The 12,143-nt window shown below is 39.4% G+C and overlaps 1 protein-coding gene across 2 annotated transcripts in view; it reads right to left on the bottom strand.

Moving 5' to 3' along the window:
• Positions 1-446: 446 nt before the first annotated feature.
• Positions 447-12,143, bottom strand: part of mctp2a (multiple C2 domains, transmembrane 2a) — a 56,363-nt gene continuing 44,666 nt past the window's right edge. The window contains exons 24-25 of one of the 2 annotated variants that reach the window (XR_008393885.1): positions 9,508-10,238; positions 630-5,648 (exon numbers count right to left, since the gene is read on the bottom strand). The gene's annotated coding sequence lies outside the window, so the exon portion shown is untranslated. Of the gene's footprint in view, positions 10,239-12,143 lie in introns of both variants that reach the window. The other variant, XR_008393884.1, reaches the window with a different exon arrangement.

Here is a 12,143-nt window from a genome sequence, read left to right as displayed (position 1 = left end):
TTCCACAAAGCCATTAGAGTCTGTGTGTGTGTGCGTGTGAGAGAGAGAGAGAGAGAGAGAGAGAGAGAGAGAGAGAGAGAGAGAGAATGAATGAATGAATGAATGAATCATATGACTTGCACCATTGACAGCCCCTTTGATTTGCAATTTAGTCTATAATCCTGTGTAAATTAAGACCAATTCTCAAAGACACACATAAATCACTCCTATTTATAACTTCTGGTGATTATTTGTAATATTTTTAGCATTCTGGTAGTTTTGCACTGAAACAGTCCTAAGGAAGAAAAAGGAGCGATTTCAGATGCTTATAGAAACTTCAGTTGTTAACAAGTCAAATGAACAGTTTGTTCTCTTGCTACTACTGCTAGTTTTTGAGGAAGACTTTTTCTGATAATCCAGAATATTAATGCAAAATAATCTCTTTTATGTTTATAACTGGTTCTCCAGAAACAACCCAATTGGAACTGGCTTATGGATTTGAACATGTTCTTGTTGGTTGACAAATGACTGAAATGTTTTGTTTTCAGAATTTAAACCAAGGGTTGAGTATATATGTGTGTATGATGAGAATAATCACAAATATAACTGAAAAGCAAACCAGTTTATTACTTTGTATTTTGTATTTATACAATTTCTCATATAAAAATGTATCATAAGATCTCCTTGGTTAGTTTTGGAATCTAAACAGGAAAACATTTAAAAAGCTCATCTTGTCATTCATGTTTATGGTGCTGGAGCTGGATTTCTAAGGCTTGCCTTAAACATGGGGCCATGGTAATAGAAATATCAGAAGGTCAATCGGGGGTTAGTCAGTTTCCCTCGACAGGAAATGAGCTTTTGCCGGGCTGTTTTCCCAAAGTAATGAGCAACGCCGCTGTGTTTAATCTTTGCTAATATAGTTAAAATAACTGGATGAATTATTAAAAACAAGCAAATATGGCTACATGTCCTGCAGAACACAGCAGCGTATGCTGTCACACTGATCTCCTCCACTCGAGATGACAAGAGCTGATCTTGATTATATATAGTAGCACCTTGGTTCCTGGTATATCAAAGGCCAAATGCTGACAGTTTTTATGCAGCAATTTGATATTGTATCTAATAAATAAAATGATTGCCTGCAACTATATAAATGAAACACATGATTTTTAACATTCCAATTATATATACAGTTTTTCAATGCCATGTGCTGAAACAGACTTGTGTGATTATTTTTTTAAATCACCTTTAATTCTTTTTAATGAAGTAAAGATGCTTGTTTTTACTGTATAATAAAATATAATAAATATGAAGCCATAACATGCAAATATATTCTCTGTATTATGAAGCCCATGATTGGACTGCAAGACACAAATTGTCTTCGTCCAAGATGTTTGGCAACTCAGCAAAAGCTACCGTTCATGTTGCTAATAGCTTCTGTTCCAAATTTCCATGATAAAGGTGGGCATAAAGACGTAAAAGCGGGAGGAAGAATAGCTGAAGAAATGAAGAGGCCATACTCGTCTCACATAATATTTCCCTTTGCATGCACCAAATACAGCACAGGACACACTCTAATGCTCAAATCACAAATGAAAACAGACAAATGTTTTGCCAATAGCATGTACATACTTATTCATATGATGCTAATTCGGTCCAGTCGTTTCCATAACGTCATTCTACTCTGGAAAATTGCAATTAAGTTTGGAGAGATAAAAAAGAGAGAGGAACGTCAGACATGCCGACTGCTCTGCATTTCAAGGCTTGATTGGACTATCAGCTAGTCAGTATGCCGCCATGGGTTTCATCACTGTTAATTGATCCTTTCTGTAATTAATGTAAAAAGAGAAGGCTGTGTCCCAGTCCTGTCTGCTTATCCCTTCTGACCATCTGAACAAAATAAAAGGCTGAAAGTAAGCAAATCTGACTCAGGCTTTTACTATGGATAAAAAGCAGGCTGTTTTTAGTTCACCTTTAAAAAAAAAAATGTTTAAAAAAGGTGATATTGTGTGTGTGTGTGTGTGTGTGTGTGTGTGTGTGTTGTATATGGTCTGAGTTCATTAGCTAGCCCTTCACAGGCTAGTTATTAATTTGCATGCAGGGGCTTTATGCCTTTAATAAGAATTGCGTGGGTTATTGTAACACCAAGCTTCAGAGTCACACGTTCACTGGGTTTTCTTTCTCTCCATTTCTCAGTCTCATATCCGCAGTGCGTTGTTTAGCTTACATGCACCACGTGAACAAGGCTCCATTTAGTTTAGTATAGCATGGCATCCCAGCTGTTTCCTTTCATGCTGTGTAGAAATTCCACAATTGTACTGGATAAACCATTTGAATCATTGAGTGAGAAGTTCACGATCAGTTGTTTAGGAGATGTCAGCCATGTATGTTGCATTTTATGCCAGTTTCTATCTAATTTCGTTTTAATTTATTTATTTATTTTCAAACAATCCCTGCATATTTCATATATAAGTCTTCTGGTCATAATTACATAAATTAGCCCTTACGTTTTTGTTTTTTAAATTTATTTTTTTTTCAGAGAGGTTTAAACCCTTCATCTTGGCCCATGATTTGCCACACTGAATGCCACTTTTATTTATTTATTTATTTATTTTTTACTACTTTAAAAGTTACCAGAAGAGAAGTGAAAAAAGTAGAGCTATCAGCTGAAGAGTGAACATGGAAGTGTCTGTTTCCGTCTAATTAAATATGAGGAACAGGCTCGTACCTTCCTCCGCAAAGTGAGCCATGTTCTTGCTTTATGTGGTGCCACACTGCCACCTACTGATGTTAGACATCAACTCTAAGTTACTGGAGTTATTTAGGACAAAGATTATTGATAGGTCAACCAGATATTTACAAATATTTTAGCTGTGACTTCCATCATTAAAGTGGGGGATAAAATAGAGAAACTAGCAGTTAATGATGTCAGCTTCTGATGTTCTGACTATATGGCACTGGTGTGTAAATACAAAATAATGTATTATACTGAATAACCAAAGGGAAAACTGCATTTATTATAATAAATGTTCTCCAAGTGTACTGCTCGTTGAAAGTGCATTTCCATTGGCCCCTGAATATCAGGCAAATAAATAGATTACTAAGAGAGAACAGCTTTGGAAAACTGAGGACTACTGAGAATTCAGTTATTTATCTTGTGAGGTCTTCCAAAGATGTGGTCAGCTCCTCAGCCCAGAAACAAGTTTTCAAAAAGACCAAACATGTTGTTGTAGCTAGAGGACACAGACAGAAAGGACGAGAAGGGGGCCGAAGTATGTTTCCAGAGCCTTCTCCTCCCACGGTCTGAGCAGTTGCTGCAAGGAAGCCTTGGCCAGGCCACCTACACACATCTTCTCACTACTGTTCCACTACCACTCTTTCCTTTATGTAGTCATCTATTTTAGATCACCCCAGCCTTCTTCCCCATGGCTCATGCCCAGCTGTCCAGCTATCAAAGAAACTGTCCAGCTTTTGATGGTTTTATCAAATCTTTTTTTTTTTTTTTTTGCTCTAAATTCTACATCTTTTCCTACATCGTGGTGCAATAAAAAATGCACTTGTATATTTCTGGATATAAATATCGCCGGTATACACATTGGAATTAAGTTTGTGAGAGCTGTGGATTTCTCAGTAAATAAATGGAGTATACAGGAGCAAAAAAGTGCTTTATTTTTCTGTGGGTATAATAACCTGTAGAGCCAATTCTGTCCCATGTGACCGCAACCTCAATGTTTATATCCTCATGTGTGTGCATCTGTGTGTTCTTTTAATATCAGCGTGTATGAACAAAATTAGAGCAAACACAACAGTAATAGGTAAAAAGCAGGAAATATTTTTCTTTAAATCTAAAGGTTAATGGAATACAAAATATTTAATCTGTTTAATTGTTTCAGACCCAGTGTTACATTAACCAGGATCAGCATATGCATATAATTTTTGTCAGTGAGATTTGTCATTTAAAAAGATGCAGATGTTGACAGATATTGTCTAGTGGTATTTAGCATTTAATTCCTGGATATTTACTTTTTGACCATATACTTATTCTAACTACCCAGTAATATTCATATTCACAACAAAATGAATCAAATTACATGAAAATAAGTAGTACAAAAAATCATGAATATACACAAATACAAAGTAATGTTTATTTCTTATTTGACAGTGGTCAGATATTTGAAGTGATTTCCGATGTTTTCTCTTCTACCTTTTTTCTCTCTAATAGTGCACAGTCTTCTCCTATCAGTGGCACTCAATAGCACAGTAGAGTTTAATAACCCTGACTCGCTGACCCGCTTTCCCACTCTTTCTTGTGTTTTCACAGGCATGGCAGCAGGCGCCTCTCCCCCAGCCCTAGCAGCCTGATCAGGGACCTGCATCGCCACACCAACGTGCCTATCTTTGATTGTTTTAGTTGATTATGCACTCCTTTTTAAGGCCAGCTGTTTCTGCGCCGCTTGACAATGCCCTCCAGGTCAGGTATAAGAATAACAACGGGGGCGTCTCTTTCTGTGCTCCTCAGAGACTGCGCCAGGACCGTTCCATTAGCATGCATAATTCTGTCCATCAAACTGGCTTGTGTGCAACATATAGAGGAGAGGGTGTGAACAGTATAGAGATGTGCTTTCATTAATTCTATTACTTGCTTCTCACTGACTGGCATTTGTATGCTGAAGTGGTAAACAAAGATGGGTTGATGAGAAGGACAAGTGGTTCACAGAAGCTTGAAAGAAGCATCACCATGCCCCAATTATGTTCATGTTTTTCATATGCATATAGGCTGTCAGGTGATTTTGGCTACAGAAATTTAAAAAAAAAAAGTAATCTTTTTTATCCCGTCCTTAATTTTTTTTGCCTAACCCCCTTGCAGAGAAGGAATCAGCCTGCAACTGTAATGATGCTGGTAATTTGAGTGATAATTGTAATAACAACCAAGCCAGCTCCTATCAGCCAGGGCCTTAACCACAGCGGGTCCCCAAAGTAGGAGTCTTTATCGTGAGCAAAGAGCAAGCAAGCTTCCCACAAGCACCTCGCAGATAGCTAGGCAAACCACACACATGCTTTTAATTCCCTCTGACAGTCTGGGGCTGCTTGCCTACATGCTTAAGCCTTGGCTTTCTCAAATTGCGTGCGGTTCTAAACTGACGAAAGGGAAGCGGCAAGAGCTCTTTAGCTTTGACTGACAGTTCTTGTCAGCATGGCACTGTGGGTAAGAGGCACCTGCTCAGGCCCTGGCCATGTGCATTGCCATAATTAAGCAAGGGAGAAGAAAAAAAGAAAAAATGAAACAACTAACGCAAAGTACCAGATTATGCACTCAGGCCTGATGCTGAGGTTCCATCAGACCAACATGATTAAGCTAAAATTTCCTTCTATCATTATGTAAAATTTTTAAGCTTGCAGTTTGTCTATTGAGAAACCATACTGAAAAGTGCTGGCAGGCACTGCAGTGTGTTTGTGTGTGATCAGAGAATGTGAGAATGTGAATGTAAGGACCACAGTCAGAGAGTCTTCAGGCCATGCTTGCATGAATCCTTGGTCCTCAGCCATCTACATGGGAGGTGGCTTATTCAGAGGCCACAGGCACAGAGCTTCTGATTGAGACGTTGATGGCGCAACAAAAGTGGGTGACCGGGATGGCGCTTTTTCTGCACACACTTTCAACACAGGCCCTACAGGCAACGCGAAGGAAGAAAGAAGAAACACAGTGAGCTAAAGAACGGCCCTTTCACTCAGAAGACGGCGAATCAAATGAGAGCCTGGGCATGGGGTCCACAGGTCACCAAGCAGGTGGGGGAGAGAGGCAGGGATAGAGCGAGAGAGGAAAAGCAGGGAAACGTCACATCTGGGCTGAATTAGAAAGAAGTGTGAGTGGATTTGACAAGCAGATCTGCTTTCTAAAGTAAGTCCAAGTTATAGAAGCAGCGGGGGGGGGGGGGGGGGGGGGGGTGCAGATGAGAGTGATTAAGAGCCAAGCTCTGTGTAGCAGGTGCCCCAGTAAAGAGGAAAGCCTAAAATCTCAGACTAACACAGCTCACATGTCTGAAAACCATATTATTTTCTGATATATTTACAAAGCAAATTAGCATAATAGAAGTGTGAATGCTGTCCGAGACATCCAGATATAATATGTCGGAACCACATGGGTAAGCAGAATTGCACTTCTGCCTAAAGTATGCGTCATTACTTTGTTATACACATTTTATTCCCTAGCAAGCTTACATATTGTACAAATTTGCCATAATTTGTAGTGACTTGGCTGAAAGAGATTTAGCAGGACTCAAACTTTAAAACTGCACATGCAGAAATTTTGCACAGGTTATGATTGCTTCCAAGAGCAGTTGTTGCTGAAAAGTGAAATAAAGAAATTGTTCCTTGGTAAGAATTGTGCACTGAAAGATTATTACTGTATGCCACCTGCCTGGCATCTATTATTACATTTGTGAAAGTATAGGTATGAAATTGAGACATTTTCATACCAGAGAGTTTATTTTAAACTGTTTTTATGTATAGCGTGCCATTACAAATCACATCATGTGAGACATCTACTCATATGGTGCATATTATCTCATCTCACATTATCGCATCAATTAACTGTGATGAAGAAAACCTGATTTGAGACTTTCTTAGTTTGCCAGACAAGAATCTAAAAAACTGAAGTAACAGCATTAGAGCAAGAGCACTTGGTTTTATTGCAGTCAGTGTCTACCTTTACTTTTCTTGTGGCTAGTTATTTCCACTTTTGATAATTGATTCACCGCTACATTAATTAATGTAATAATCAGTTACTCCAGCTGACTTGGGGGAAACAGAGGCATATTGAAGAGACATTAATGTCAGCAGCTCATAAATAAATGTTTTGGGCACATTTGTACATCTGAGAGTGAGCACAAAGCTGTTTCATTCTTTTCTTCCTTTTTTGCTCTTCTTTGAGCCATTGCTCAGGTGGAAATCAGCAAACTGAAGTGGAAAATCTTGTCTGGTGACAAAAAGTCTGGTCTGGTGGCAAAAGCCATGAATATGTTTGGATGGCAATCCATTGATGAGGATAAAGCTATGAAATCATGTTAATGCTGTGATAGTGTTTTTCTTGCATAGTGTGCCAATGATAATCACATCACATGATATGATTTAATGGATTACTACAGATCCCTAATCAAATAGTACCTCAGTAATTAAGAGACACGTTTCGGACGTTAGACTTTCATATCAAGAACATGAAAATCTGATTCCGCCTTACTGCCATTTATTAAAACGATAACTTCTGGTTGGAAGTTGGAAATTTTCTGGGTTTTACTGGATGAAGTCTCATTTACGAGTTGCTACAGAGAATTCTAAATGTCCTCATGACATTGCTCCATGCAATGCCATTTTAGCTTAAATCAGTTATTCAGCTGTTCCGACTTTAAGGAAGACATTTTTTCCTTCTTAATCCATAGAGCACACTTTAGAGGATAGTTATTATCCAGTGTCTACCTGTGTCAGCTGTGTTAGTTAAAAGTTGAAGCCATGGAGGACCATATGAAGCTCAATTTACAAATAACATCAAATGAAAAATGGAACAAATCAATAAATCAGTGGATCCCAGGGTAGACGGCTGGTTAGGCCTTATTTCTTGATTTGTATGTGGCTTTATGTTCACTCTCTCTCTCTGTCTTTCCTTTAGCTTGGGGGAAGGAATCCCAAATTATCCAGAGGGTTAGGGGGTGCAGTGCCCTGAAGCCCGGAGCCCCACAGCGGCGCTAACATATTCAATGGCCTGAGGCGAGAGCCGGAGAAAGCGAGGCCGCCTGCATACTGATACCCAAACTGAACAGACAGTAATTGGTGCAGTGCAGGAGAGGGGCGAGGAGGGCATGCATGGAAAGATGATGCCTTTGTTTCTCTGTGTGTCTGACACCCAGACTCCTCCTCCTCCTCCTCCTGCCATCATCATCAGCCTACCCCCTCCTTCGCACACACACCTCTCCTTCACACTCAAAGTACTTGCTAATTGGTCTCTTGCTGGCTGCCTAAAGACCCGTGGACATTCCACTATTCTTGCTTTGTGCAGGAATATGTGTTATGTCTTAACTTGACATGGTGGAGTTTTAAGACTATTCGTAGTGTGTAGCCTGTGGTAACTGGAACTGTATAATTTTTGCCAAAATGGTTAATGTTTTATTATATATGTGCATTTTACCAAAGATGAGGAATATCACTGCTTTTAATTATGTTGAGAGATGTTAAATGGATGTTTCTTAATTTTTTTCTAAAATCATTATACAAATGTTGATGTTTGGAGTGAAACAGACTGATGATTGGTTGATGTGTTTCACACTGTAAACTGTGCTCAAAAAGCGTGGCTAAATTTGCCTTGTAGATTGGTGTTAAGAGATTTGTCAGGATTGATCTATTCTTTATTATATCAGATTCAGGAATCAAAACATAATGCAAAAAAAAAGCAACAACATAAAAAGGGAACACACTGCTCTGCCTGTCATCCTCTCATATGAGTTTGTGTTACATTTGAGTTGAGTTTGTAGCACAGCAGTCAGTACGGGGACATGACCACGTGGGCCTCTCAGTGCTGTCAAAGCTAAAGAGGAGGATCTAATGCAGGCTTCAGTCACTGGCTAATTGGACCCTGGTGGCTGACATTGCAGACTCACAAGTAAAACAAACAGTGCTTTAGCATTTGCCGCCACCGGGTGCTTTAAACCATGATCATAGAGCAAAGTGGTTACACTGCACGACCATATCTAATTAATCTGAGTCTGGAGCTTTTTCATGCAATTAGATCTTTCCACGAATCACTGGTATGTTCATTTAGGATGTGCGCAGTGGCATGCTTTGGATCTTGAGGAGAGTTCACACAGGCCATAATTAGCAGGCCTTGTTAATGAGAGTGATGGAAACTAACTAGGCCCTAGGCATGCCTGCGTTATCAGTGGCAACAGACGATGACGACTCTGATCCTCCAACTATGTGTCAAAGACTGAAGACTAACATAATGCAATGGCATCTCTAACCATAATGAAGTAGATAATAAAACATGCATATTATGACTGCATTTATAAATACTTAAATGTGCAAAGATTTAAATAAACTCAGCCATTTCTTGATGAGCGTTGTGTGTATGTATACACCACACGTTTTGTGTATGCTTATTTCTTCAAGAGAACAGGCTGAGGAAATTTCTTTACTTCTGTATAATATCTGTATAGGCATATGATAATTCATGTTTGCATACTACTTGCCCTAGGCTGTTTAATATGAGTTTGGCTCATGATGAGTTTTAATGGTCTTGAAATTCAAAATATATCAGTGGCTTATTGTCTTTTTTTGGCTGTTGCTTATTCCAGGACACTATACATATTCATTCGAATACTATGGAATGTGTCAAATAAAGGTGTCCTAATTGTGTCCTTGATGAAAGGCCATTAATATGGAACACTTCTCCAGTCACCCACTCACTGTGGCAAATTCAGTTTTTTTAATCTCTTTTTTCTGCAAGACAAAAAGCAGATCTGTATGCGTCTCTAATGATACCTGAATCCCAGGGGCAAGAGCAAGGACTGAGTGCGGCTCTGCCAGATTCATCAAACCAAATATTGTGCTCTGGTCTCAGGAGGCGGCGAGTCGCACCGTGTTATATCACTGTTAATTAAAATGAAATATGCTATTAAATTATACTCAGTATTGTTGTCTGACAGAGTGTGCGCATGCTAAACGCAGACCATTTGAGGCAACAATTGATAGTTAACAAAGGTTTTACACTCCTTTTTCTACACCATGTTTCTATCTCCATCTCAATGCTGTTGCTTCTGAAAGACTCTCAAGGTGCTTCCTCAAGGGTACACAAGGCAATTCAGCCGAAGGCATAGAATGAAAAAATATGGCAAAATAGGAACTATTCCTATATTTATCAAGCAGTTTTTTTTTTTTCCAAATTGTTATATTGTGTCAAAGGAGGATCGTCTTTTCCTATTAACATTCTTTAACATTGGAAATTTCCCTTGACTGATAAAACAGGATCAGAAAGAAAAGGAGGACAAGAGGGAAAGTCTCTGTGCAATTTCTTATCTGTGTGTTGAGCTTGTCTGGCATGGCCATTTGGAAGTCATGACATTGTTCTCGAAACGGTCAGTCGGTCTCCACTCCCTCCTTTCATCTTATCCTGGCCTTTCTGATCCTGGAGCCAAGCCTGTCAGGCCTGCACCTGTAACACAGAGAACTCTCGCCCTCACAGGGCTGCGCGCACACACACACACCTGTCTGCCCTAACACACACACACACACACACACACACACACACACACACAGACATATTAAAATGCTGCTGATCATCACTGATGCCTCTGAGACTGGCCATGAACACAGCTGTTCAGAATATTAGAGAATAATATTAAAGCCTAATATTTATTTATGTGGCACATTCGTAGAGATGCTTTTAAGGCCACTGGTTCAATTTAAATCTTACATGCTCCACAGTCCACACTAAATGGGCTACAGGAAATTATGGCTCTGTGTCAATGAGTGCGATACACCTTTTGCAAACAATTTTGAACACAATCTCAATTTCTCCTCACTTCGTTAATATTTTTAATATGCTGCTCAGTGGTGATCTTTACCTTTATTCTTTATTTATTCTATTCTAGATGAGGATTCTATTTCATCTGCCTACTGCACCAGCAGAAGAAAATATAGTACTGTTGTTTATTCGAGAGACTTGGCAGTGCTATTCCATAGGCCTTTCTGTTCAACACTGCACAAGGAGAGAAAAGTGCCTTTCGACTAGTGTTATTAGCTGCACTCAGCATGTGGGTTTAAGGTCCGCAGGTGATTCTGGCTATGCTGCCACCACAATCCCAGAGTGTTGCAAATCCAATCGAGGCTGCCATTTGGATCTTGTTAACGGCTGATTCTAGGCAAGCACTGCACTTTACTGGTGTCACAGTTCTCCTGCATGGTCGTTCCTAACCAAGCCTTTGTGCTCTAATCTCTGTTTATTTGCACTTGCTGAAAAATAGATGAAACCCAAAATGATATTACACCCGTAAGTGAACGGGAAGCATTTGCCTCCTGCTTCTTTGTCTGTAATACGGGTCTGTGGCCTTAATGAAAGCAGTCACACAGCAATACTGGAGGAAGAGGTGCTGAACAGGTGTGAGCTTATTAAAATGAGGCTGGCATCAGACTGGCATCACTCCTGGAAAGAAAAGAAAGCTGCCCAGCAGCAAAGGATGTCATGCAGTAGTTTTTCTCTCTCCCTCTGTCTGGTGGAGTAGAGTTTGATTTCTGCTTCGGGGCTGCAAATCAGAGAAATGACTTTAAAAAAAGAAGAGAGGAAGAAAACAGGTTGTAGGGGTCCTTGCACACAGCCTGCCCGTGGTGCTGCCTGAAGGACTACCATGGAAACGACAGGCTCTTGAGGGACATGCCACAGCTGCAGGCGCATCCTTTCTGACAGGCTGATGAAGACATCAGTAGCACGCAGAGCACGATGACAATGAGGACGAGAGAGACGATACAAGCAGTGTTAACTGCTGTGCTGTTGAAATGTTCATTAACAAGCTTGTGCAACATCGAGGGACTTGAAATGCTTTCAGGGACCATATTGCCTGTTTAGTCTTCTGTCGAAATCTGAGTTCCATATCCCAGGGGATGCAAAGTAAATTGATAAATAATTTCTTGAATATGATTATGAGCATAAAGAACATTTCCCCAAATCCTTTGTCTGCTGTCACTAAGTTTATGGAAGGAGTAATGTATATGCTACTGGCATAAGCTAACTTGACACTTAAGGAAGAAGTTTTGGTTCAGCAGAAAATATTTCTTTCTATTTTACTGACACACACACACACACACACACACACACTGATGACAGCTTCATCTGCTTTGCATATTATTATGAACAGTGCAGATTATCACATTATTTAATATGAAATATATTTATAAATAACATTTGTGTGAATCCAATTTAATGATACTTTAACTGATAACCTTGGTACTTCTTTGATCCTTATTTTATTGGAACAATAATTTGATGCATTTCACTTCATTATCAAAATTGATCATGAAGTGAAATGTTTCTTCTTCATATTTCAAAGAAATCACACCTACAGCCAAACCATTTCACATGCACTTAAAACCATCCTATCAAGTTTTTCCAAACCCAGTGTCTA

This window comes from Ictalurus punctatus, chromosome 4, assembly GCF_001660625.3.
Source record: "Ictalurus punctatus breed USDA103 chromosome 4, Coco_2.0, whole genome shotgun sequence".
In the NCBI taxonomy this organism is placed as follows: domain Eukaryota; kingdom Metazoa; phylum Chordata; class Actinopteri; order Siluriformes; family Ictaluridae; genus Ictalurus; species Ictalurus punctatus.
This window is presented reverse-complemented; position numbering and strand designations above follow the sequence as displayed.